This window comes from Pseudopipra pipra, chromosome 12 (assembly GCF_036250125.1).
Source record: "Pseudopipra pipra isolate bDixPip1 chromosome 12, bDixPip1.hap1, whole genome shotgun sequence".
Classification (NCBI taxonomy): domain Eukaryota; kingdom Metazoa; phylum Chordata; class Aves; order Passeriformes; family Pipridae; genus Pseudopipra; species Pseudopipra pipra.
The window spans coordinates 19,803,828-19,828,374 of record NC_087560.1 but is presented as its reverse complement, the minus strand read 5'-3'; the positions used below and the strand labels follow the sequence as shown (position 1 = coordinate 19,828,374).

The 24,547-nt window shown below is 46.2% G+C and overlaps 1 protein-coding gene across 5 annotated transcripts in view; it reads right to left on the bottom strand.

Annotated features, from left to right (window-relative positions):
• SMAD3 (SMAD family member 3) overlaps window positions 1–24,547 on the bottom strand; it is a 69,308-nt gene that overhangs the window by 25,782 nt on the left and 18,979 nt on the right. Inside the window, exon 1 of one of the 5 annotated variants that reach the window (XM_064669300.1) lies at window positions 16,647–16,770. The exons of the other annotated variants lie outside the window; for them this stretch is intronic. The gene's annotated coding sequence lies outside the window, so the exon portion shown is untranslated. Of the gene's footprint in view, window positions 1–16,646; window positions 16,771–24,547 lie in introns of those variants that run through there. 5 annotated transcript variants of the gene reach the window in all.

Here is a 24,547-nt window from a genome sequence, read left to right as displayed (position 1 = left end):
ACACACTTTCATCTGAGCCAACCAGCAACTTCCTCTCTCCCAGGAGATTCCAGGCACGCTGATGGGGCTGTATTTGTACACTCAGAGGGGTTTCAGAAGGAGAAAATGGATGGATGGAAATGCCAACGAGACTCAGATAATCTGCCACAACACAGAGTGCATTTAAAACAAAACCGTGGCAGCAAAGACTTACTAACTGGAGCACATGGTCCTGCTGGCCACCACAAAGAATAAAAAAGGCAAAAAAAGCTGCTGTAAAATTCAGTTATTCTGTTAGCTTCCATGGTACTTATACTGATTTACATTTAATACCCACTTTCTACATGCATCTTCTTGATACTGTATGGAAAAAATCTTCCTATTTTCACTGAAGTCAGGAGAGTTTTGCAAATTAGCATCAGCTGTTGATACAGCCCGGCTAAAACCAGAGCAAAAGAACCCAGAAAAGACAATGCTTCTTAATTGCTGGAAGAGAAGAGAAACTAATGTGCTGCACAGCGTTTAGACAGAAGTCCCACACCAAGAACTGCTGCCCCAAAGAGAACCGTCTGCTCACAAAAGCAAAAGGGATTATCAGAGGGAGTGTGGAAAAACGACAGTTTTAAGGCCTTGGACTCTCCTTCCCAATATATACAATTCCACAGAAACTTCATATAAATACCAGGAGTCAGAACTGGCTCCTCAGACAAATGTTTGTGCATTCTATCAAGTTGGGACGAAGCCAACATTTCGTATGGAAACATTTCTGGTGGTCCTGGGCAAAGAACATGTTTACTTTATAGCAGATATAACTAAAAATACCCTGTGCTTCAGCCTCCAATTATCTTGTTTTGAATAGTTTGAGGCTACTCGAGGTTCATTGCTGTTATTTTCTTTATTATACAGTGAAAACGTTGCTGCTTTTCCTGTAATTTGAAAAGCAGCTATTTCCAGGTTTGACATCTGTGTTTGGGCCTCCCCCGCAGGGAGAACAAGATCCAGGGTGAAATTTTCCAGAGTGCCCATCTCCCGTTTTCCAAAGCAGCTCAGGTACTTAAGACCCAGATCAATACTCTCCTGGAATTACAAGGCCTTTTAAGCCTTGCCTTAACTCCTCTGGCTCTACATTATCTGGCTCTTTGGGCTGGTTTAACAGCAGCTCACATCTGTAATTATTCACACAGCCAGTGCCAATTAACAGCACACCACAAACAAGGGGGTCTGAGCCCACAAATGTTCCCACTTCCATCCCACCTCCTCCCTCCCTAGGGATGTCCTCTGGGATCCACTCCACACAGCTCTGTGAGCAGGGGCTGTTCTCCACTGGGCTGCTCAGCTTTGCTCACACAAACCCTCCTGTGGGTTCCTCAGCCTTCACCCTCTCCCCTTTTTCCCAAACAATCAACCACCTCTCTTTTCCAGTGGAGCTTCCCCAGGCTCCGACCCGCTCCTGCATCCTACGAGTTGTCCATGAATCAGCCCCCCGTGAATCACTTCCCATGTCCCGGAGCAGATTCCCACAGGCTTCCCTCCCTAATCCCCAGGACACAGAACACCCAACCAAACCCCGGAGTTCCCCCAAGGAGTTAACAGAAGGTGTGTGCCGAGGTGAAAAGGGTAGTGGAAGAAGGTTGTGTTAATTTTACAGCTCTCCACTTCCTTCACTATGAGTCACCAGCAGTGCAGGAGGGATCCAAACCTGCCCGAGGAGCGCGAGCTCTGGGGGAACGCTGCACATTTCACACCAAACACCTCGTTAAAAGCTCACCCAAGTTAATATTTTACAGTCTCTTGTGTCTGTAATTACTGGTGAAATCAGAGACTCTGCAAGAAGCTCGTGTCTATTTGGAGGAACGACTTTGTAAACTTCTCTGTCTCATAATCAGGTTTTACAGCACATCTGAGGAAGGGAGGTGGTGTGAGGGCCTTGTTACTTTTATTGGGGGGACCAGTCCTGTACAATGAGAAAAGAGGGTTCTTTGGAACACAGAGGTGGAAAATGCCTCACCTGAAAGATATATATATATTTTTTTTTTTTTCCCCCTCATCTAAAACTCTTACCAGCAAAAAGGAAGCTGTGTATGTGGCCTACCTGAAAGCTTCCTTTCTTCTAGTAACTCTCCAGACCAGATGAAAGGCTTGTTTTCAGGCTGCCACTCGCAGCCTTACAGCTCAGCAGCCATCCCCTCCGGCCAACATAATTATCTGATTCATGGAAGCCCAATTCTGCCTTCCTAAATTACAGATTAAACTTAAAAGAAAAAAATAAAAAATAAATAAATAAATAAACCCCAAACTGAAAACCTGTGGGCAAAGGAGGGGGAAGAGCGTTTTCCCCAGGCTGCAGGGCACGAGGAATTCCCTCGCCCGCCCAAACTCCCATTTTTCCGTGGTGTTGCCGCCTGGATGCCCCACGTCCCCACGGCTGTCTGAGGGAAAGCAGCACCACCGCAGAGGTTTTCCCTCTCTCCTTCCCTCTTTCCCTGCCCTAAACTGCCCCAGCTCTCCGTGGTGCTACGGCTGGGAGCGAGGCTGTCTAATTTCAAAGCTCAGCTGTGACTAATGCAGGATGTGTGGGAGAGCAGGGCATGAATAAGAGCTCTCTGAAGCACATCTCAGAGCACGCTAAGTCATTCTTATCATCCAAACAGGATCTGGAGCGTGTGCGTGCACGGGGTCTTTCCTGTAAAGGTTTTATCATTACTATTGCTCTCATGGAAATCCAGCTGCTGTGACATCAAATGGGGCAGGAAAAAAGCTGAAATCAACACAAACAAATATCTTATTTTCACGTAAATGTCAGTAGTAATAAAAGCTGGAGGCTAAAGAACAGTCCAGAAAAAAAAAAAAAAACACAACCAAACCCAGCATGAAAACAGGTCACCTTTCAACCACCACAGGAGACAGAGCTGTCCCCAAATGAGATGTTTTTCAAAACTTTTCCATGAGGTGTCCATAAAGAACAGCTGAAAATATCAACTGCATCCAAACTCCCATTTCAGGAACAGAGAGCCATTTCAGGTGGCTTTGCTGTTGTCATCTCCCCCTTCCCTCTCTCCGAACTCAAAGGAATATTTGATATTCACGTCCTGGGAACCTCACTGCATAAATGCTTCAACATGAAGCTTAAACCAGAAGCAGATCTTGAGCTTGCCAAGGAGAGGGAACAAGGAGGGAAGCAGACTCGCAGGTAAATATTAGTTTGTACTTGAAAAAAGCCAGAGCACATTTTAAAGCTGCTTTTGGTTTTCAGGGCAACTTCACATGGTCCTCTGTCAAACCTTGGTAGGCCAAGGTGACTCAGGGGGACAAGCACCTGGTGGTTTTGGCAGCTGCTCCAGGGTGACAGTGACACTGCCAGCCATTATCAGCCAAATTATGGAAAATCACGAGCAGAATTCCAGAAACAAGGGATGTTTTTCCTCCTGGTTTCCTTTCTCACCCTTCTTGGCTGGTGCCTTCAATGCCAACCACACAGGAGTGGCTGGACTGGTGTGTGAGGTTCTGGCACTCACAAAAGGGGCAAGGAATGTTGTTTGGAGCACAGCTCTCCTCCTCTTTGCTCCCATCCTGTAACCACACAGCCCTCACACCACCTTGCCATCTGGAAACCTCCAAGAGCACTGGCCTGGGCAATAATGCCAGATAAAGACTGGAAGCTCTTTGAAGCCACAGGAGAGATCCCTCCCGGCCTGAAGGAGCAGCCCAACATCCCTCTGCCGTGCCCTGAAAGGGGAATCTGCAGAAGACAAAACAACTTTCAGTTCTTTCAAGGCCTAAAGTGTTTTTAAAATTACAAAGGGTACAAATAGATCTGTCCCTCTTTGTGGTGCAGCCAGGACGTGAGTGACACCAAAGCTCTCGGTGTCGTGGCCAACACCAACCCGGCAGCACTTTGATGCTCCACACAGAGACCACCACGGTCACCCCCAATCAAAGGGTGGGGGAACCTTCTGAGCAAGCCATAATCACCACTCCTGGGGGAACACAGGAGACCCAGGAACACCACCCAGCTCCTCCAAACCGACACGATGAGCCATATGGAGGTAACACTCAATTATGGCCTTTTTCTGTCTCCTCTTCAGCAGCAAAATGCACTTGCTGGGTCCCTGGATCGGCAGTGACTCAGAACAGAGGGCTTTCCACTGAATCATCCACATGGCTTTAACCCTCCAGGTTCTGTTGATTGGGAGATGTCTCACTACCTACACCTTCCCTAAATACTTCCTGGGCTGTCCAGGGCATGAGGGAGAGCGAGCCAAGGGTGACCAAGGGTGCAAAAGAGCAGGAATGCCCCTGGAATGCCTGGATGCTACAAAAAGGAGTAGGTGCCAAACACAGGTCCAGCAGCACTGCTCGCTCCTACAGCGTGTGAGTGAAGACAAAAACTACACAAAGACAGGGAAACAATGGGATAAGTCACAAATACTTGATTTCACAAGTCAAGACAGTTTTCATTCCCCTCCCCTCGTGACTAAGCCTTTGGTCCACACACCCACTCCATTCTCAAAAAAACAACTCTGAGAAACAAATTCGGTTGCTCTAAAATACACACAGGCAGTGACCAATCACACCTCCTCCTCCTCACAGCACTCACTCTATTTACTAAGAGTCTGCACCGTCTGCTCCCTTTGTAACAGGATCCAACTCCCTCTCTCAGTGAGACATTAAACACTGGCAAGTCCAGCTCCTCTCCCCTTTCCTTCTCCCATTCCCAAACCTCTGAGTCTGCAGACTTCCTGAAATCACCCCTAGCTGCTTCCAGGGAAAGGCCACTGCAGTGCCCAGTGTGCCACGGAGCTGAACTGATCCCAGAGCAGGGCTCAGACACATGGCAAGGACGGGAGAGCCGTGGGCTGTGCCAGAGGCTCCTGCCTGCAGAAAGGGAGAGCACTGGCAGCTCTCCATGCTCACAAACCCAACATCCCACTGAGCCTGGGAACTCAGGCTCTGTGCCACGTCTTAATGGCATCACACTAACTGAGGGGAGGTTTGGATGAGAGACTGGGAAGGGATTCTTCCCTGTGAGGGTGGGGAGGCCCTGGCACAGGGTGCCCAGAGAAGCTGTGACTGCCCCTGGATCCCTGGAAGTGTCCAAGGCCAGGTTGGATGAACTTGGAACAACCCAGGATAATGGAAGGTGTCCCTGCCCATGGCAGGAGGTGGAACAGGATGGACTTTAAGTCCCTTCCAACCCAAACCTTTCCAGGGTTCTATTCCTTACCTTTCACACTTGGCTGCTGCTGCACTGGCCACGCACTGCTGGTGCAATGGCAAAGCCACTGCCTGCAACTGGAGGCAGAAAACCCAGTTTCATCCCCATCCTGGTACAGACTTGCTGCATTAAACCTTGCTTAGAAATCTACCCATCACCTGGAACCACTGCTCCAGACCACCTGTAGTTGCCTTCCCAACCATTTTCTGTTTTGGTCACTACTTGTACCTTGAGACATTTTCCTGAACAGAATTTAAGAAAAAACCCCAAAGAAACAAAACCAAGCCCAAGAAGCAAAACCCCAAACCAAAAAAAAAAAAAAAAAACCAAAGCAAGTGAAGATCTACCCCTTCTTTTCCCTTTTAGCAATCAAAACAACTTGCCTGTCCTTATCTCATCCCAGCTAATCCCTTCCTCCTTTCTCTGGCACATCAGATAAATATCTTGTTCTTCCAACCCATCAAAAAACACAGCTGCTAAAATGATCACTCTGACCCATCAATCACACTCCTCTCTTAATACCTCATAGGAGATGCTGGACAACTTAAGTTCAAACAGCCCAGAACCTTGTCCTCAAAGCCCTCTTTTATGTCACACTTGAGAGCTCATCCCAACTGCAGCTTCTCCACGCTCCTCCCAGATTCCTTGCCCAGACTGTACATCCACCACATGATTCCTTTTGGCTTCTCCTTCCCTCCCACCTCAGCCCCTCTCCCTGCTTTGTGCAGTGTTCCACTGGAGCACAGAAAACCTGTTAAGTCTGAGTGCACCAAACACTATCAATGGGAAGCAAACAGATAAAAAGCTTCACAGGGGGAAGATGGTGCAAAATTATTGAAGTAATTAATATAGCCCATGGTTACAGTCTTCCCTGGATATTCCCATGAGTACTGTCTGGCATCTTTCAGCCTGCCAGCTCCTCAGCACAGGGACAGTCTGGATTTTTTCCCCCTCTTCTAAAGCAATAAGCACGCTCCTGGCAGCTAAATTATTAATAAGGAGCAAATGGTAATTGATTTATAGATGAGCCTGAAAGGGAGGATTTGTCTTCTTCAGTCTCCTAAGTCCCCAAGCCCACCAGGCTTTGTCCTGGTTCCATCCCCACCCAAATGTCCCACCCAGACCCAAACCAGCACATCCATGTTGATGTGACCCCTTTACCACTGATCAGATACTGCAAAAGCCAAACAAAGTGCCCATTGTTCCTCCTCCTCTCTCCCTTCTCAGCCGGCAAGAAAAAGCTTAACTGGATTAGTTCTTAAGGTTTTATTTTTATCCATTGTGAGCTTGTGAAGAGAAAAAAAAAATACTCATGGAAAAGATGAGTTTTGAATTCAGGCTTTGAATATGCTGAGCTTGGGGAATTAGTTCTCTTGCTGCTGGTGGAAAGTTCCACAGGTCTGGCCCAGAACTTCACACCAGAAGTCTCTGTCCTGCTCCTCCTTTGAGCACAACTTTCTCACATTTCAGCTCCAACACTTGCAACAACAATTTTTACTCCTGTTTTGCTGGATGACCTGAGGATCCCCAGTGTCTTCCCCCTGCTGTGGATGAGGGCTTATGTGTCAGACAAGCTTGAGGAGCAGCCCCTGAGAGCAGCTACTGCACAGGCTGTTGTTTATTGTAATTAAGAGCACCACACACACATCCCACTCCTTTCATAACACTCCCCACAAATTTGTTTGGCACGAGGACTGATCAGCCCTCAGCCTGCCACAAACTCACCCTTTCTGAGGCACTGAGAGCAACACCAAGTTTTGTTTCTAGAAACATTCTGGAAGATGACACGTAAAAGGCGGCGCTGCTGCTGCTGCTGCTGCTTAAACGCTGGCTGAGCCCCAAACAATGGGAGCTCTTCCACGAGGCAAAAACAGACCTTCAAAGGCTTGTGGGCAAATACACTGTCACTGAATATTTTGTCATGGGAGCAAGAGCCTAAAAATATAACAGGAGCAGATAATGCACTGAGACAGCCCGGCGCACATCCTGCCTTTGCTCTGTAAACACCCCGATGCGAACTGGCACCATTGTACAAATCAGGCCACCCATGGCAAAAAGTAGGGCAGTGGTTTGCAACAAACTGCAGCTCCATCCGTCCCAGAGCCCCTCTCCTCGCCCCAGATATCCTGCTTCCTGCTGGAAAAGGACAAGGAAGGCGGTGGGAGCCCAGCTGAGCTGGCTCAGCACACGGGGAGGGGAAATGAGGCTCCAGCTCCAGCACCTGCAGCATCACCCACAGCAGGGAACCCCCCCTTTGAGATGTGCTGATTCACTGCAGGGCTTTGTAGGGCTAAAAACACTCTTCCTCCTCCTCCCTGCTGCTGCTGGTATCTCCTTTCTCTGTGCAGAAATCAAAGCTAGAGCAGAAGTGCCCCGGGTAAGTACAACACACTCTATTTTGCATTCCTCCTTCCCACTCGCAATATTTGGGCTTGAAGGGGAAAATATTTTGTTAAGCACAAATGAGGCAGTGGCAAAATATCAAACTGAAACAAAAAAAAGCGAGGCTCTGGGGACACAGTTTTCCACCAGAGCAAAGTAAGATCCATGTCTTGTTGTAGCAGACATAATTTTACCAGATTTGGGTGAATTAGACCCAAGTTTATGTTCTTTTTAGGGCTTTTATTCTTATCAAAACTGTTCCTATTGGTCTCAAAGCTTTTCTATAAATCCATGGGACAGGTTCCTCTTGTGGAAGTGTGGAAGGACACTGGAAACACTCCAGGAGTTTCAATACCACAAGAACAGAAGGCAAAACTTGAAATCATGAATGCAGTTACTGCACAACAGCCCCGAAAACAAAAAGCCACGAACAATCCTCAGGCAGGACAATACCCAGGAGCACCCAGACAGTCTAATCTTTGCTCAGAACCTCTGATGTGCCCAGAGCTATGGAAAGTTCTAAGGTGTAAGAGGGTATTCAAAAGGCAAAGAGAAACAGGTTCCCAAAACCTGAAAGGTGGGTTGGAGTTCCCTTCCAGGAAGGGAAGGGCAGAGCTCTCCAGCTGAACCCCGTGTGCTCATTTGCACATGGAATGATTTCAGTGAATTCCTTTCCAGCCCTTTAAATCACCGACTTTTGAGGATGCCAATTGTTTTGTGGTAGTTCCCACTAATCCCCACTAAACCCCAATCAAATATCCATGCTAACACAGAACCAGCACAAAAGAGAAAGTCCCTGAGCCAGGAAAATGTGATTTCCATCTGCAACAGGTAACTGAGATGGACAAACTGGAAGGATCACTGATCCCAGGAGTTCCTCTGGGCCAGAGGTGTGAGGTGGCTTCATGGGGAAAAGAAATCAGAAACATCACCATCACATTCTTCTTCCAGCAATTAATCAGATTGCACTTCAAAACAATATGGGTGATAAAATCCAGGTGGGCAAATCCTGGGAAATGTTTTGTTTCTTTTTTTTTTACACACAGAAGAAGAAAAGGGGGGAAAAGATATGCACAAAACTAAAACCATACATTTTTCTGGAAATTACAGAGTGGCATCAGGAAGAGGAGGCTGTGGGGAAACAGTAAAGCAAAGAGCACCAACCCTTTTTGCTTCCTCTGCACATCACCCTTGATAAATCACTGAGGCTCTTCAGGGATTTTTTTAAAATCTGGTTTTTATCATTACTCCTGTTCTTAAGGAAGATAAGGCTGTCTCTGCTTTGGAAACTTCCAAAGGGCCACACACTCCCACACAGGAGGATCTCACTGCTGTCAAAGCTCTGGCTGCTCAGCCAGCTACTGCTGAATGGCTCTGGTGGAGAGAAAAAAAGCAGCACAGGCCAGTAAAAGGGGCAATAATATGGAAACCCAGCAAAAAGCTGGCAGTGGATTCTCCTGAGCCAACTCTTTGGATGTTGGAAATTAAAGAAAATATTTAAAAATAAAATAAAATAAAATAAAGGGCTGGGGCAGGGCTTGGGTGCACGCCAGCAGTGGGAGAATCCTTCCATGACCACAGCTGGGGCTGGAGCATTCCTGACTCACAAGCTAAAGGTGCATCCAGGGGCTGCATCAGGTGCCTGATGGGCAAAAGCATTTCCTCCTAATGGCTTCTTAATTGTTTTCTGACAGACACAGTTCTCCAGAGGGCTGGGAAGGCAGAAGTTTGGGATACGCTGTGCCATCGTCAGCCACCTGCCTCCCCTCCCTCCTGTGTCCCTGCCACTTCACCCCCTCCTGCCTTTGGAGAGCTCCAAGTGTGGTCCCCAGGGAACAACCCCACACTGGCATTCCAGGAACACGGAATGCTGGAGCCATTTGCTGCACTTGGTGCATCAGCTCCAGTAATTCCAACTGCTTCAACCCGAGCTTCTCCTGCGAGGGCCCTGCGGGAAGGACATGGGTTGAGGAAGCTCTTTGGCTTTGCTCAGTCAGGATAAAAGAGACTTTGAAATCTCTAAGCATTGCTGTTCTCTCAGATAATGAAGTGGTTTGAAAAAATAAAAATAGAAGGCCTGAAATATTTTCTTTTTTGTGAGCACTTATTATTTCAGCCCCAGCAGGCAACGCTGTCTACAGCACCTCAAGGCAACAACTCCAAATGCTGATTTCAAGGGAATATTCACCCCCACTCTCTTCTAAGCTCTCAATAAAACTGCACCTGACTAAAAGCCAGCATATTTAGCATTTTGCTTCCTGCTGCAAAGGCTTGACAATTGTAGGCCTGGCCTGTGAGATGAGGGAAAACAACATGGAATATCATGTGTCACCTCCTTTTCATCCCATGAAAACCCGGGATCAGCAACAGGGATGGGCAAAACTTGCCTTTTACCCTTTCAGGCACAATAAATTAAGAAGCAACTCTTCTTTTACAAGCTCTGTATTAGTCAAATCCCTTCAGAACAAGCTCATTTGAATGTCTTTAATTTTACTTGGAGACTGATAATAGCTCCAGTGTATTGCATCATCTTCACCAGAACAGTAATGCCTTTAAAGTTTCTTTTTAGTAGCTGCCTCAGACATGCCTCAGATAATTTTGTTGGCCAACTGAGGACTAATGCAAGACATATTCTGTGAATAAATGCATTTCCAGAGCCTCGGTCTCAGAAGGTGATTTTGCAAATGGCCAATGAGAAGTGCCTGCTTTGAAGTGTTCCTGGAACTTCAACCACTGATCAAATTCGACCAAAAAAAAAGGCTCAGAGAAACGTTACTTCAGACTAGGTTTATCTTTCCCATAAATGCAAACTACTGCATTAAAAACAGAACTTTCCCCTATTAAATGTGAACTTTCACGGCTTGGGAGTATTTAACTGAGGTGCTTAAAGTCAATATTTCATTTTCTTTCTTGGAATAGTTGAAAAAACTTCAGGCCAGACTTCGCTGGATGGAAAAGGGAAACTTCAAAAGCCTTTCCCCTAAAAATAAGCGAGGAGGTTGCAGCAGGCTGTGTGAAGGACCAGCTCTGTTATTCTGATACAGGGGAACATCAGTCCTACCTTGCCCTAGAAAGGATTTCCCAGCCTCCTGGGAAAAGGGACCTCCTTTTTTTTTTCCCTTCATCCAAAAGGCTCTGGATGTTTCCTCAAGGGCTGAGGATCCAGATCAGTGTGTGCAAGAATGAACCAGGGCTGCTGGCTGAGCACAGATTTCTGTCCTGGTAGTGGAAAATCATTGCACAAGGTCTATGGCAAGAGAAAATGAGGCTCATTGTGCTCTCTGGGAGCAAATTTCATTGGATTGTCCACTTGAGGCAATCCTGGCCCGAGCTTCCCAAGCCCAGCTGGGTTTGGAGCAGGTCCAGAGGAGAGCAACGAGGCTGGGGAAGGGACTGGAGCACAAGTGCTGTGAGGAGAGGCTGAGGGAGCTGGGGGGGCTCAGCCTGGAGAAGAGGAGGCTCAGGGGAGACCTCCTCACTCTCTGCAACTCCCTGACAGGAGGGGGGAGCCGGGGGGGGTTGGTCTCTTCTCCCAGACAACCATCAACAAGACAAGAGGGCTCAGTCTTCAGTTGTGCCAGGGGAGGTTTAGGTTGGATATTAGGAAGAATTTCTTTGCAGAGAGGGTGCTCAGCCATTGGAATGGGCTGCCCAGGGAAGTGGGGGATTCTCCATCCCTGGAGGTTTTTAAGATGAGACTGGATGTGGCATCAGTGCCATGGGCTGGGAACCACGGCGGGGTTGGATCAAGGCTTGGACTTGATGATCTTGGAGGTCCCTTCCAACCCAGCTGATTCTGTGATTCTATGACTTCAGCAGCACCAGTAAAATCCCAGAATTCAGCCCAGCAGATCTGCAGGAAATACAGGGGGTTATTTCTACCACAGCATTCTAAAAACAGGCTGCTGGATATTTTAGGGAGGGAACAGAGACTGGTGGAGAGAAAGATTCATTCCATTTCTTCTTTAAGATTATTTTGCTCTACTTTGTCACAACTTTGACTTGTATTTTGTACAGAATGTTTACAACACTTGTGGGCAAATGCAGTGAGATGCATTCTTCAAACTTGATTTCTTTCACACACAGAGTCTGAGCAGCTCCATACACGAGGTTCCTCTAACAGTAAAAATGCCAGGGTTTTCTTTATGTACTGTGGCTTTAGAATGGCATCTCAGTGATGGCACTGAGCCCCCTGTGCTGCTTCAGATCCCACCTGAGGAAAACACACGCTCCAAAAAAACCACTGAGGGAAACCACAAAGGGAAATATCCCAGAGGAGCTCAAAAATCAGGCAGATCAGAAGTGCCTTAAATCAGCAGATGCTTCAAAGAGAGCCCACGATGGTGCTGCCAGCTTGCTCTCGATGGAACATTTTGTTTTAAAAGGCTGTTTTACAACGAGGCTGTTTTCTTCTCCTCAGGATCACAGGAATCCTCAAGACACCCTGGCTGAGAAGTGGCAGCGTTGCACAAACTTCAAGGAGAGCAGGAGATTTTCCAAGACCTCCTTAGGGAAAGGCCACCTGGGCTCTTTCCAGTCAGTGGTGCAAGAGTGGTGTGTGTTGCCCCACCTTTGATGGCATTATTCCCTGGGCACATGCCTTTGCTTCTCTCATTTTCCTGTGGTTTTCCTACCATTAGGCTTTTATAGGAGAATTCTGCAGCAAGTTTGTGGGAAATGACATCACCAGCCCTCAGTTCCATCAGCTTAATACAGAAATTTGCCTTCAAAGGGGCTTTTAAAAATACATTTTTCACTCTTTAGCATTTTAAAAAATGTTAGAGCACCCAAGCCTGTAAAATTACATAAAGCACTTCCAATTCAAACATCTGAGCACTGATACATATTCATTCTCTGCGCTGCTAATTAACCACAAGCTGATTTCCTTCAGCAGTGTGTTTATTTTAGCAGTATGGTCATCCAGGACCCACCTTCCAGAACACAGCAATAATCAGGTTTCATCAAACAAACAGCTCTGTTCACTGCTACACATGGGAAAAAAATTCCCATGGAATCAGTGGTTTGGCCTCTATCAAGAGCATAAAAGGCTCTGCCCAACCCTGGAAGTCTCCACTTACAAAGAATGGAATATTTCTCAAGAAGCTGATAATAATATTTGATTTTTCAGTCGATTAATCAGGTTTTTCAAGGCAGAGCAGCACCAAGTGACACCAACTGTGTGTGGGCAACCAGGAGAGAGAAGGGTGGGATGGAGGCTGCAGCTTCCCTGGGCCACGGGCTTGAGAAAGAACAGCCACATGTCACAATTTGGCCCCAGAAAAAGAAACTAAACCCCAAGGGAGCAGCAGTTCCCTGAACTGAACCCAAGGAGCCTCTCTGGTAGAAAATCTAGAAACGGGAAAAGGCACAAAGAGCCAGAGCCAGGAAGGCGAGAGGCACAACGGGCCCTTCCTAAAGCTCTGATAAAGCACCAAGGGAGGGAGGAGGACACTGGGGAAGCAGGTTCCAGGGAAGTTTGGAGATGATAAATCACAGGTACCTTGAGGAGAAGAAGCTGCCCTGCAAGGAGCACTTGGAAGGAGGGCTCAGCTTCTGGGGAAGGATCAGTTTGTAGGTGCAGGAGGCAGCTGGATCTCACTCAACTCTCCTAAATCCTTGTCTTTATTCTTCCAGGTAACATCAAACATTCATTTGAAGATCTTCCACATACAATGCAGAGAGATCACACTTTTAAGTAACTGTTGCTGGGCTTTATTTGTTTCATTTACATCATGAAATGCTTTTTAAATGGCATTTCATGACAGATTGCAACCAATGAAATCTTAATGACTGAGGATGAAGAGTGATAAAGGAAGGTCAGGGTCACCATGAGCTGAACTCATGCAAATAGCTCAGCAGACAGGACTTACAGAATATTCTGAGCTGGAAGGGACCCACAAGGATCATGAAGTCCAACTCTGAAGTGAATGGCCCACACAGGTGGCACAACACCAAAAATATCAAAGTGGATGTTCTTCATTGACGAAAAAATGCACATTTCCAGTAACAATGCCCAAAGATCACAGAGCTAAAGCAACTTCCACTGCCAAAAACCCAAACCCAAGCCCCCCAAAACAATAAATAAAGAACAAGCCTTGTGAAAAATCGATGGTTTGACCTTGTCAGACTTGTGGGCTGCATGTACTCACCACTCCTTGTGGGACTGCATTCCCAAAGAACAAGCTCTCCTTCATGTGGGGTGTTCCTGGTTAAAACAATTTAGGAAGACGTTTTTTGTTCTCCTTGTTCTTTCCACCACCAATTGTTACCAGGGTTCTGTTTCTGTTTATGCAATCAAGTCCTTTTTTCACTCTCACCCATGATCTCACTGCAGCTCTCATGAACACATGGATTTGTGTTGTTTGCTGGTGGGCAAGCACGGGGCTGCATTTCAACCTGGCAGCAATCCCACCCAGAACTTTGGGACTCTCCTTTTCCCCTAGGCCTGAAGTCCTTGGCACAACAACGTGAATTCAAGTGATTTTTGTCATCATTTTTTTTTGCCAGAAGCCCAACTGTCAATGCAGCAGGATCACTAAGGATGTCCTTTTCACCCTTATAAATTATTCAACATTTATAACTGATATAAAATTATACTGGCAGACTGCTCAGTTACCTTGGATAATATTACTAAGGCACAACACTCCACAGTAAAACTCAGATTTTTTGGTGACATTTCCAAGCTTGGTTCAATTCTTAAGGCAGGTCTGAGTTGTGCTGCCCAGAAGGAATTCAGGAATCAGCTTTGCAGGGAACAGCCTTGCTGTTCCAGCAGTGGAGCTGGACTAGATGACCTCCAGAAGTTTCTTCTAGCCTCAGCCATTCTGTGGGATACACACTGATAGAGGATCCTCTGTGCTGGGAGGGCACCCACCCATGAGACAGTTACATAAAATAATTGACCAAAATTACCCCAGTGAAGTCACTGAGAGCCCAAACACTTCACCAATAAAATTTCAAAAATATTCCCAGTTCCAAGCTATAACTCACTGGCTGTACTTATTTGCCTTAAAAATACCTTACCCATGAACATGTTTACTCAGTGCTCTTTTCCTCCTCCTGATCTGCCCATGACTCTTGGCAAGTCAAGCTTTGCTTCCATTTCTCCTAAATATTGGGATTAGTTTCTTTTTGGGGAAAAAAAAAATTTAGACCTTCTAAGTAATTTAGGGGCTCAAGATGAAAATCCTGCTTCATCCTCCTCATTCAACCCTGCAAGGTACCTTCTGCTTTTCCAGCTGCTGACACCCCTCCTGGCACATCCTGACCCACAAGGATGCTCTGCCCCCCAGCACAGACATTGCTCATGATGCTCAAACCCTACACAATGTTTTCAAGAGCACTGAGTTTTCCCTTCTGACACCACAACATAAAGCCTCCAACAACCTGAAAAAGAAAATTGTGCCTTATACATCATTTATGCAACTACATGGTCCCCATTAGAGCAGCATCCAAGTGTCTGACACACTTTGGCACACTTATCTCAGTGCCCCAAAGAATTATTTGCTCCATTTCAAAGCAAGGAAGCTGAGGCACAGGAGGAATCACAGAGCTGATGCTACGACAGGAACAGAATTCCAAGCCTACCAGTTCCCTCTTGTGCAATGTTGTTTCCATATCACCCCTGTGTGTTCTTTGAAAAAGTAAGAAATAATAAACTTTATCTTATATCTCACAGTGACAAGACAGGAAATTCTTTTTAACAACAGTAAACAGTAACATTTATTATATATACACTATTCTAATATAGACATTTCTAATAGTTTCTCTACTTGTTAACAGTCCTCCTGCCTAAAACCTTGTAGGAGTATGAGCAGAGATCCTGGGTGCAATCCTGCACATCCCACCCCTGCAGAGCCCAGCACAGACAGACACAACACAATCCCAACAAGCAACTCCCTTGTTCCTCTTTGGAGACTCAGGATTTGATCCAAAGCTCAGGAAGAGTTTGTGGAATGCACACGGGCTTGGGATCAGGCCAGTCATGTCTGTGTATAGATTTGCTTAGTATAACTTTGAAAAAAAAAATCATTAAGAAATCTTCTCACAGTCCAAGGCTTACACATCATTCCCATGTCGTTCCAGCAGTGAATTCTGTGGATTGCCCTTGACCAGTCACTGGGTCTCTCACAGGTCACTGGGAAAATGAAACACTGACCCCTCCCTTGCAAATTTTAATGTCTTTGTCCCATCTATTCTGTGTGGTTTGGCATAATCAAATATATTTTGAATGAGCACAGAGTGAGTCTACACAGCAGCAGTCTCGTATTAATTGGCTGTTATTTCAAAAAAAAATTTTTTTTGGAGTGTCTCTTGTGGGAATTCCATGTGCTCAGCCTGTCCAGGAGGCCTCCAGAGTTACTCAGAGGAGAAGAGCTGCCCTGGAGCTTCTCCAAGAAAGCAAACCCAAACCCAAACTCAAGTACCCACGTTGCAGACTTCACACTTCACCAAGAAACCTTCCCCTCCCGCTGACAAACAGCACGATTTGCCCTCTGAGGAGCCAATAAAACACATGTGGAGTGCACACAGGGGAAAACCACAGGGGCTGGACAACCCCCTCCAGGTGGCACCACTGAAAGGGAGGAGTTCATGGATCTGCAGAGCCAATGTTCCAGCAAAAACCTCTCCCTACCAACCTTTCCACCCCTTCTGAGCACAGTCCCCCACCCAAAGCACCCCAGGCAGGCACCAGCTGGCAGAGGGGGCGGCCTCAGCTCTGTCCCCACCAACCTGGGGATCTTCTGGGGACTTCCCTCCTCTCAGTCTGTTCCTCCAAACTGCCCAACCACGACCTGGGCGCTCCAGAGGAGCAGCTCTGCTCTCCTGCACCACCACATGACTCATCTGCAGATTCCAACCCAGGCCACAAACACCTCAACATCTCTTGGGCTGCCCTGGGCTTTGGGGTTTTTTGGTCAGCCAAGCACATCAGGCTGCATGTGCACAACTTTCTCTCAAAAGGGTTTGGCTGGAACACTTTTTAAGAGCATTAGTGAGAAGCACCCCCCACCACCAGCTCTGCTGAAAACCAAACTGGAAGAAAGAGAAGATACCAAAAGCATCTTACCAGTGGCTCAAAGGAGACCTGGGACAGCCTGCAGATCACGGCAGGGAAGGTGACATGAGGATATCTGGAACAAAGGATATCTGGAGGCCCCCAGAGGGGAGCTGCTGGCCCAGAGAAGGGGCTCTGGCGGGGCCAAGGGTGAACACAACAAAAGTTGCTCCTCTCCTTGGTTCCAACAGCCTCATCTCATCCCGCCGGGATACAACTGGAGTTCCAGCACGATCTCTCCCTTGCAGGAACAGTTTACACCAGCGTGTTGGGAGGGAGGCAGCTGGCACACAGCTCCCCTGTGGGTTGCCAAGACACAAGCAAACACTCAAACCTCTGATTAAAAACCCCTCCCGAAGCCAAAAGCCAAAGAGTTGTAACACCTGCGAGAAAGGCAGAGCTCATTAACTCAAGAATTTCCCAGCTTGTTAAGTGCTACATTTCTTGACAGTATTTCAAAAGCGGGGCCAAAAAAACATACCAACATCTGTAAGCAAACTCCAAACTAGCAAAAGAAACAAGAAAAAAACACTAAAAAAGCTCCCCCCACACATATGCACACCAAAACCAAGACAGCACAACAAGAAGAGGGAAAAAAACTAGTCAAACCACCAGCCCAGGGAGATACAGCAGAAAAGTTTGATGGTTTTTAATGAGAAACAGGTATCAAGGGAAGTGATTAACAACTTAAAAGTCAAAAAGCTTAGAGGAACAACAGAGTTTTAACCCCCAAGGGGAGGACAGTTTGTTCATTTATCTTCTCTAGGGGAAAAAAACCCTGGTCTGTTTAAGGACATTTCTACTTTTCTGATAGGTATCATACAAATGGACACCTAGAGAATCATTTGAGAGCTTGGATGTATTAAGTCACCAATCCTAAAGTCTTTCTTTTCAGCATTGTATAAACCACACATGGAACAACTTCAATTTTAAATAGGGTGCCACTAACCTTCCTCCTCCTGCCCTGGTAAAGACTCTCAAAATTGGAAGATATTACATAGAAACTGTGTTGCAATTCTTAAGCACATCAGGGTCAGACAAAGTTCAGTCTTCCCTTTGAACTCTCTTGCCTCCGTGGGCTATAGTCAAATTCTCAGTGTTATTCTAACATGGTTTTTAAAGTTTAATTTCCTTTCTGTGGCTTTGCATTATTAACATTATTGACGTTAAAAGCGATATGCAGAGCCCCCTTTTCATCTTCCAGAGAGCAGGGAAATATTTGTGGATTCCTCCCCTCCTTGCACTAATTAAAAACTTGCCTCAGTGACCTTCTCTAGTTGCTGCCCAAGGTCTTTGCTGCACGGAAGTCAAGGGGAGAGATCCTTTTTTCCCCCAGTGGAACAGGGATTTCTCTAATCCACCCTTCCCAGGAAGGGCTTTGCAGTTTAGCAGAGCAAGAAGTTCAGCTTCATCAAGAGTGTTTGGAATTGGTTCCCCTTGGGTCTGAGTCTCCAGTGCTTGACACGTGGTAATTTAAAACAGGCAAAGAGGAGTTTTACACGAGAGCAGAGCAGGGACCAGCAAAGGTTCTGCTTCAAATCCACCTCATCTGTACCCACCTAAACCTCTCCGTGGCCTTCTGGGAGTTGTTACAAAGATGTAATTTGGGGGTTGTATTTTTTTTCCTAAAAGCAAATTGGATTCTACACTCCAGCATCTACTGTGGGGGTACTTTTTTGGGATCTAACACCAAGTCAGGACAGTCACTACAGCTGGAAATTCTGGGCACCTGGCTGGGAATTGGGCCAATGCAGAGGAGTGTAAAAATATGGGATCCATGGGATCATTTCCCAGAAGGTATCTCAGTGACCCAGGCACCCAGATTAACCTCAGCTCTGAGCTTTGCTTTTTAAAGGAACAATAACAGCAAATAAGCAATAAGTGAATGAAGTGTTGAAAAAACAAAGTCAGACAGAAAATAAAATTCCATTCTCAAGTTCTCAAACCTGCTTTTTTAATTTATTTTTTTTTATGTGGATCTCCATCCTCATTCCATATTGAAGCACTAAAGTAACCTGAAAAAATCAGGTCAGCAAAGTGTGGCTTTGAGAGGGACTGGTGACCCTCCACCACATGGGGGAAAAAAATCAATATCAAGGTGCTCAGTTACTTCGAAAAATCTAGGAATATGCCTTCAGGCACCTCATTTTGCAGAATCTTTAGTTCTAGAATAAAAGAGAAAAAAAAAACAAAGCACATGAATCCAGTTAAGATCCTACAAAGCTTTTCTGCAGCAGCCACTGCTTGCCATAGGAAAGCAGAAATGATTCATCTACCTCTGAAGCACCGAGAAAAAAAAAAGGCACTTAACAGAACCAAGTTAGCAAGGACAGTTTGATGACAGTTTTTCCGTGATGACAGGCTTCTAAAAGATATGCCAGTTACAATAAATATTTCCAAATTAGATATCTGGCATTAAGTCGAGAGAGCCAAAGGCTTAAAGATGTCACATAACATAAACGCAGCTCTGTTTAACTTTGCAGCTTCTGGAGCACTGAAACCCTGGGCTTGCTCTCTCTCTATTTTCTTTTTTCCCTTTTCCTTTCCCTTTTTTGATATGCCAGAGCCATGACCAACCCAAGAAACTTCTTTTGCTCGGCTGTGACTAACGTTTATCATTTGTGTATAAAGTAGCCATTATTCAACCGAATGCGAATTCAGCAAGTGCTTTTAAAAATCACCCACCCCCCAGCAAGAACCGCAAAGCAAACAGCCGCCCACACCCCGGCTGGAGCATTGCCTCCGCATTCCTGAGCGCTGAATAACAGGAGCCTCTTTGAGTCTGGGCTGAGCTTTCTTGCTGCTCCCAAAGCCTTGGGAGAGACCTTCCCCTAGTCCAGGATCGATGCTGCGATGGCAGCTGGTGTCACACCTCAGATTCGCTTTAATTCCTTGCTAAGCGGAGGTTAAACGTGGTTTTTCACGCTTAAAAAAGGGGGGAAATTGTCAGATTTAAATACATATATGTGTGTGTGTGCATATATAAGCATTAAAGAGAACAAGTCTCTCATATGTGTTGCTGAAAGAGGTCTCAGATCCAGCTCCTGGGTGATCTTGGTCCAAGATGATGCCAAAGATGATGCCACATCCATCGTCACTGGTCCAGGCATGAAAGCCAAACACGACACCAAAACGGGAGAGACCCACCCAGAAGTCATTTCTCCACTCAGGAGGAAAAAGGTCCCTTATTCTGGAGGGAGTGTGAGCCCCAGGGAGGCTGGATTTGGGCTGCAGGTCCCTGCTCGTGCAGGAGGGAATGGGATCTGTCTCTAGGTCTGAGCCCACCTCTCCTGCTCTGCTCACCTCCCCCCACGAGGCCTCCTTGCACTGCTGGATTTCATATGGCTCTGGGGAATGGGGGCAGCACACACAGCTGCTCTGGGCTAAAACTGGACAAATATCCTGAGAAAGGAATAGCATCCCTGGCTGGAGAGCAGGGAGGGCTCACGCAGCCTCCAGCAGCTGCAGAAGCAATTTGGGGCTGTGCCCCCCCACTCCAGGAACCAGACCCTTGGAGTAAAACCACAAATATTCCCTAACGCTGAAATCAAGCCACAGCGAAATTCTCAACAGCAGGCAGATAAATTGCTTTTGTTTAAAAAAAAAAAAAAAATCACTTCTTTGCCCAACATGAAGTTCAGAGTCGGTTCTCAACTCCCATCTGCTCTGTGGGCAAGGAACAGCCCAAGCTGTGAGGTGGGACAGGGATGGGAACAAACTATCCCCCCAGTGTCCTGGAAATGCCAATATTCTGCTCCACACTTCCAGGGCTGAGAAGGGGACACCTGGTAGAGAAGTTTTGCCCCACAGTTATTTCCATAATCAGCTGGATTTGAAGATCTTTCCCAGCAAACCAAAGAACTCTCTTGAATTTACATCCTGTATTTTTCCTTTTATTTTTCAGCCCATGTAACACCTCCATGCTATGGAACAGTTCTGGAGTAAAGCATCACCATCCACTGCTGTACCACAACCTGCATGTCCATCTATTTATTTATTAGGCTGAGAAAAGAGTCCAACACTTTGGGTTTGCTGCTTTACTCACTTCATTCATGTTATGCCTTAACTTGATGGGACTTTTTGAATTCTTTGAGGCAAAAAGAAAAAGCCAACAAATTCAATACTAAAGACATTTAGAAAGGCACTGCCGTTTTGAGTAAAACTGGGTAAAAATCAGCAATTTTTTTTGCTGTAGAAGACAGTCAACCATCCTATGCTTTGAGTTGCATAAAGTCCAGAGACTTTATTTTCTTTTGCTGCTGCCTTTGCCAAGATCTTTACGGGAAGGCCTGGAAACTCCTCTGATGCATCACAGGCCAGCTTTGATCCACGGCAGGTACCCAAATTGCTGAGCCAATATGATAATCCTCTATTACTAAACCCATTTTTTCCCCCCAAAAAAACCTTGACTCACATTCAGGCTGAGGAAACAGGATGTTCCTTTTTGCAGGACCTGTCACCACCACTCCCCAGCCAGCAAAAAAATTGCTGGAGAGAGGTTCCCCCAGGCTCTTCCCATGGGAATGTTTGGCCCACCTTCCTTCCTCCTCTCCCCTTCATGTGTCTGACTGTGAGCAGATTTGCTCCAATTTTTGCTCCAATAAAGCCTAGGAATTTTTCTCCATCAAGAATGAGTCCAGGCTTCACATAACAAGTTATTTGGGTGAATAAAAAAAAAATAAAACAAAAAAACAGAGAAAGTGTAAGTGGATAGAAGAAAGAACTTGGGTTAACTGAGTGAAATGATTCTGAGGAAGTTCTATTCTCCCTTTATTGATTGAGGGAGTATCTAGCACTTCTCCTCCTAGAATGGTACCAACACAATCAATAGCTGTCCAGAACTGTCAGCTGCTGCTAATTTACACTTCCATAGTTGCCATCTGCTCTTCAGCCCATTGTAACAAAACCCACCAGCCCAGGATCTTTAACCAGCACTGGCAAAACAAAACTACTGAAAGGCAGAAATTTCATCCGTATCCCCCATGGAAAAGGCAAACATTTAATCCAGTTATGGTTTCACCACTCCAAATTGTTCAAGTTTCATTCACACAGCCAGGAAATCGTGTTGCAGTCTCTCTTCATTCCGATTTACCAAAATCTTCCTGCATTTCGGGGAGAAATGAAAGATGCTCATTGACCTCTTAGGTTAATTAAGACCTGACAATCCCACACAAGACAAAAAAACTAAATGATCCTCATCTGCCTGAGTTCCTGAATGCTTCCTATCATTTTCAAAGTACAATTTTATCTTCCCTCACGGAGGAAAGAGATTACACTAAAAGCAAGTGTCACTCAGGAGGATTTCCTTGTTCTTCTCAGAGTATTCAGAAAATTATTTTTGAATTCATGCTGTTGGTTTGCCATTAGAAATTTATTTTTTTTATAAAGCTGCATATTATTTCCCTTTGAAATCCCTGCTGGTAAAACACAGCACCATGAAAAACTGCACCAGAAACAAGAGGAACTAACTCATTGTTTACACCCAACAGTTCAAGCATGTAGTAGGTGTGCAGTGATGGAATTTAGTCCTTCAGAACTGCTTCCCAAACCCAGGCAGTTCCTACAGCACAGGGTGCAAAGCCCAGATTTGATCAGAAAAGAAGGCAAGAGATCAAAGATTCCACAAACTGGATGACAAATATCCAACTGTATGAGTCACTCCAAACAGAATCAGCATGATAATGCTGAGCCCTGTAGCCAGGATTATACCCATGATGGAAACAATGGGACATATGGGCACAAGGAATATTCCTCTTTCTTTAAAACTGCCTATTGTTTAAGAACAAAGCAAACCACATCCAAATACATCTGGCATCAACATCTAACGTTTTGAAAGCTGATCCTTCTTTTCAACCCCCCCCCCCCAGAAAAAAAAAACCTGTACATCTGAGTATCCCATAAATTTTGCTGCAGCACATGATGGGCCTGGACATTTTCTGGAGGAGGAAGTGAACACAGGCATTGTCCTGCTCACCCCAGGCTGCTCCACCAGGAGCCAACTGGCCCAACCCCACCACCTTCCTTCCCTTTCATGCGGCCCAGGGCGAACTTTCCCTGGGAAAGATGGTGGCTGGAAAAGGCCCCGTTGCTCCCTCAAAGGCAATTCAGCCAGGGTGCATCCTCTCCCCTGCTCAGATCTGAGGAGAGTCTGGGAAAGAGGGCAGCTGGGAGCTGGCCGAATATTGCCCTGGAATGCAGTGGCAGGCAGCTCTTAAACCACATTTTTCCCTGCGGGAACGGCACTGCCGACAGGAAACGTGCTGCCCAGAGGATTAACAGTAAGGAATATGCTCCTACAAAGCACTGGAGATAACACAAGCTACTGCATGTGTGCACCCAGGAAATCCAGGGATTCAGAAAACACTGGAGAGCTTCCTCACTGTCACTGTGTTACACCCTGGCTGCGCCTCCTTCCTGACTGAGGGACCCCAAAGAGAAACAAGGCGACCCTAAAACTTCCCCGGAGAAAGGAGACACGATGCACAGCACGGGCAGGGTTACTCAGGGACAAGCCTTGACAGTCCCCACACTGCTGAGAGGAAGAACAGGGCCCACTGAAGGGCCAGTCAGGGCAAGCTGGGCACTAATTCCCATTTGTCCGTGGGATTTTGAGCAGAAACAAGCCAAAAGGTGTGGGAGCAGGGTCCCTTTTTCTCAGCCTGCATGTGAATGCCTTGCTCCCAGGGTGCAACTCTGGTCCCAGTATTGCTTTCATCGAGAAATGAAGTGGAAACCAATCACGTGGCCATTTTAACCAGCTTTCCTCCAGCTAATGTGCTTCCAGGTTGTGCTGGACCCATGGAAAAAAAAGGAAGTTTTTTGGGCAGAGCTTGAAGGGTTTCTACATTTCTTTGAGCTTTCTCCTTGCCTGGTCAAAGCTGCAGGTTGGGGTAGGTCCAGAAAGTGCAGACACTTCCCTGCACACACCCAAACAAAGTGCACGTGTGTGTGGCAAGGCTGACACTTGGAAGAGGCATCTCAGCTCCCACAGGTCTTGGGGAGTCACCTCACACTGTGAGACCATCCAGGCAGCCCAATATCTAAGGATCTAAGCTTTCCAGACCTTCCAAATTCCCCTGTGGGTGTAATATTAAAGGTGCACACACAGTTCTGCCCCAGAAACCCTGACTAGAAACAGAACAGCCTTAAGGTTTGCCTGCAAAGTTTGTATCACAATTAACAACGAGCTCTGTGTTGGAGACTGTCCACACAATGACAATAAATAAATAAAAGAGCTTCTAGTATTAATCACCTTTGACAATTTATACCACAACAGTTTATAATCTCATCTACTTTAATTCCTCCAAAGTTCATTTTGCAGTAGATTAAAATCAAGAATAAAGCAAATAGAAGATTCCACATAATGGCAACTGAGGAGTACAAGCACTTTTTCTCTAACCAAACTGACAACACTGGAGAGGGACCCTGAAATAACAGGCACAGGAAACTTCTTCTGGACCTCAAAACCACTCAGGTAAATGCTAAGTGACTCATCCTTCTGCTCACAAACAGCACCATCACTCCACCAGGTCTCTGAGCATCAGCCTATCAACCAAAAGGCATCTTTCTGATTATTCCCTGGATTTCAGTTTTTCAAGCATGGGAAGCTCAGGGGAACCAGCCTCAGTTGAGCACCATTCTGCTGATTTAATACTCAGCTGGAATTTGGGATTCTTAAGCCACCTGAGGATCACTCTGCCATCACAAGATGTACTTAAATACATATTTCAGTGCCCTGCACAGCCCCAACAAAGGATGCCAAGAGAAAGGCAGATGCCTTCTGCTGCTTTAAACCACACGGGGCGAGGGAAAATTCCCTGCATCTCCTCGGAGCGTGTGCTCCTGACTGAGCCTCCAAACTGGTTTGCTTTGCTAAGCACTTGTAAAGCATATTTCAAATAGTTATAATCTTG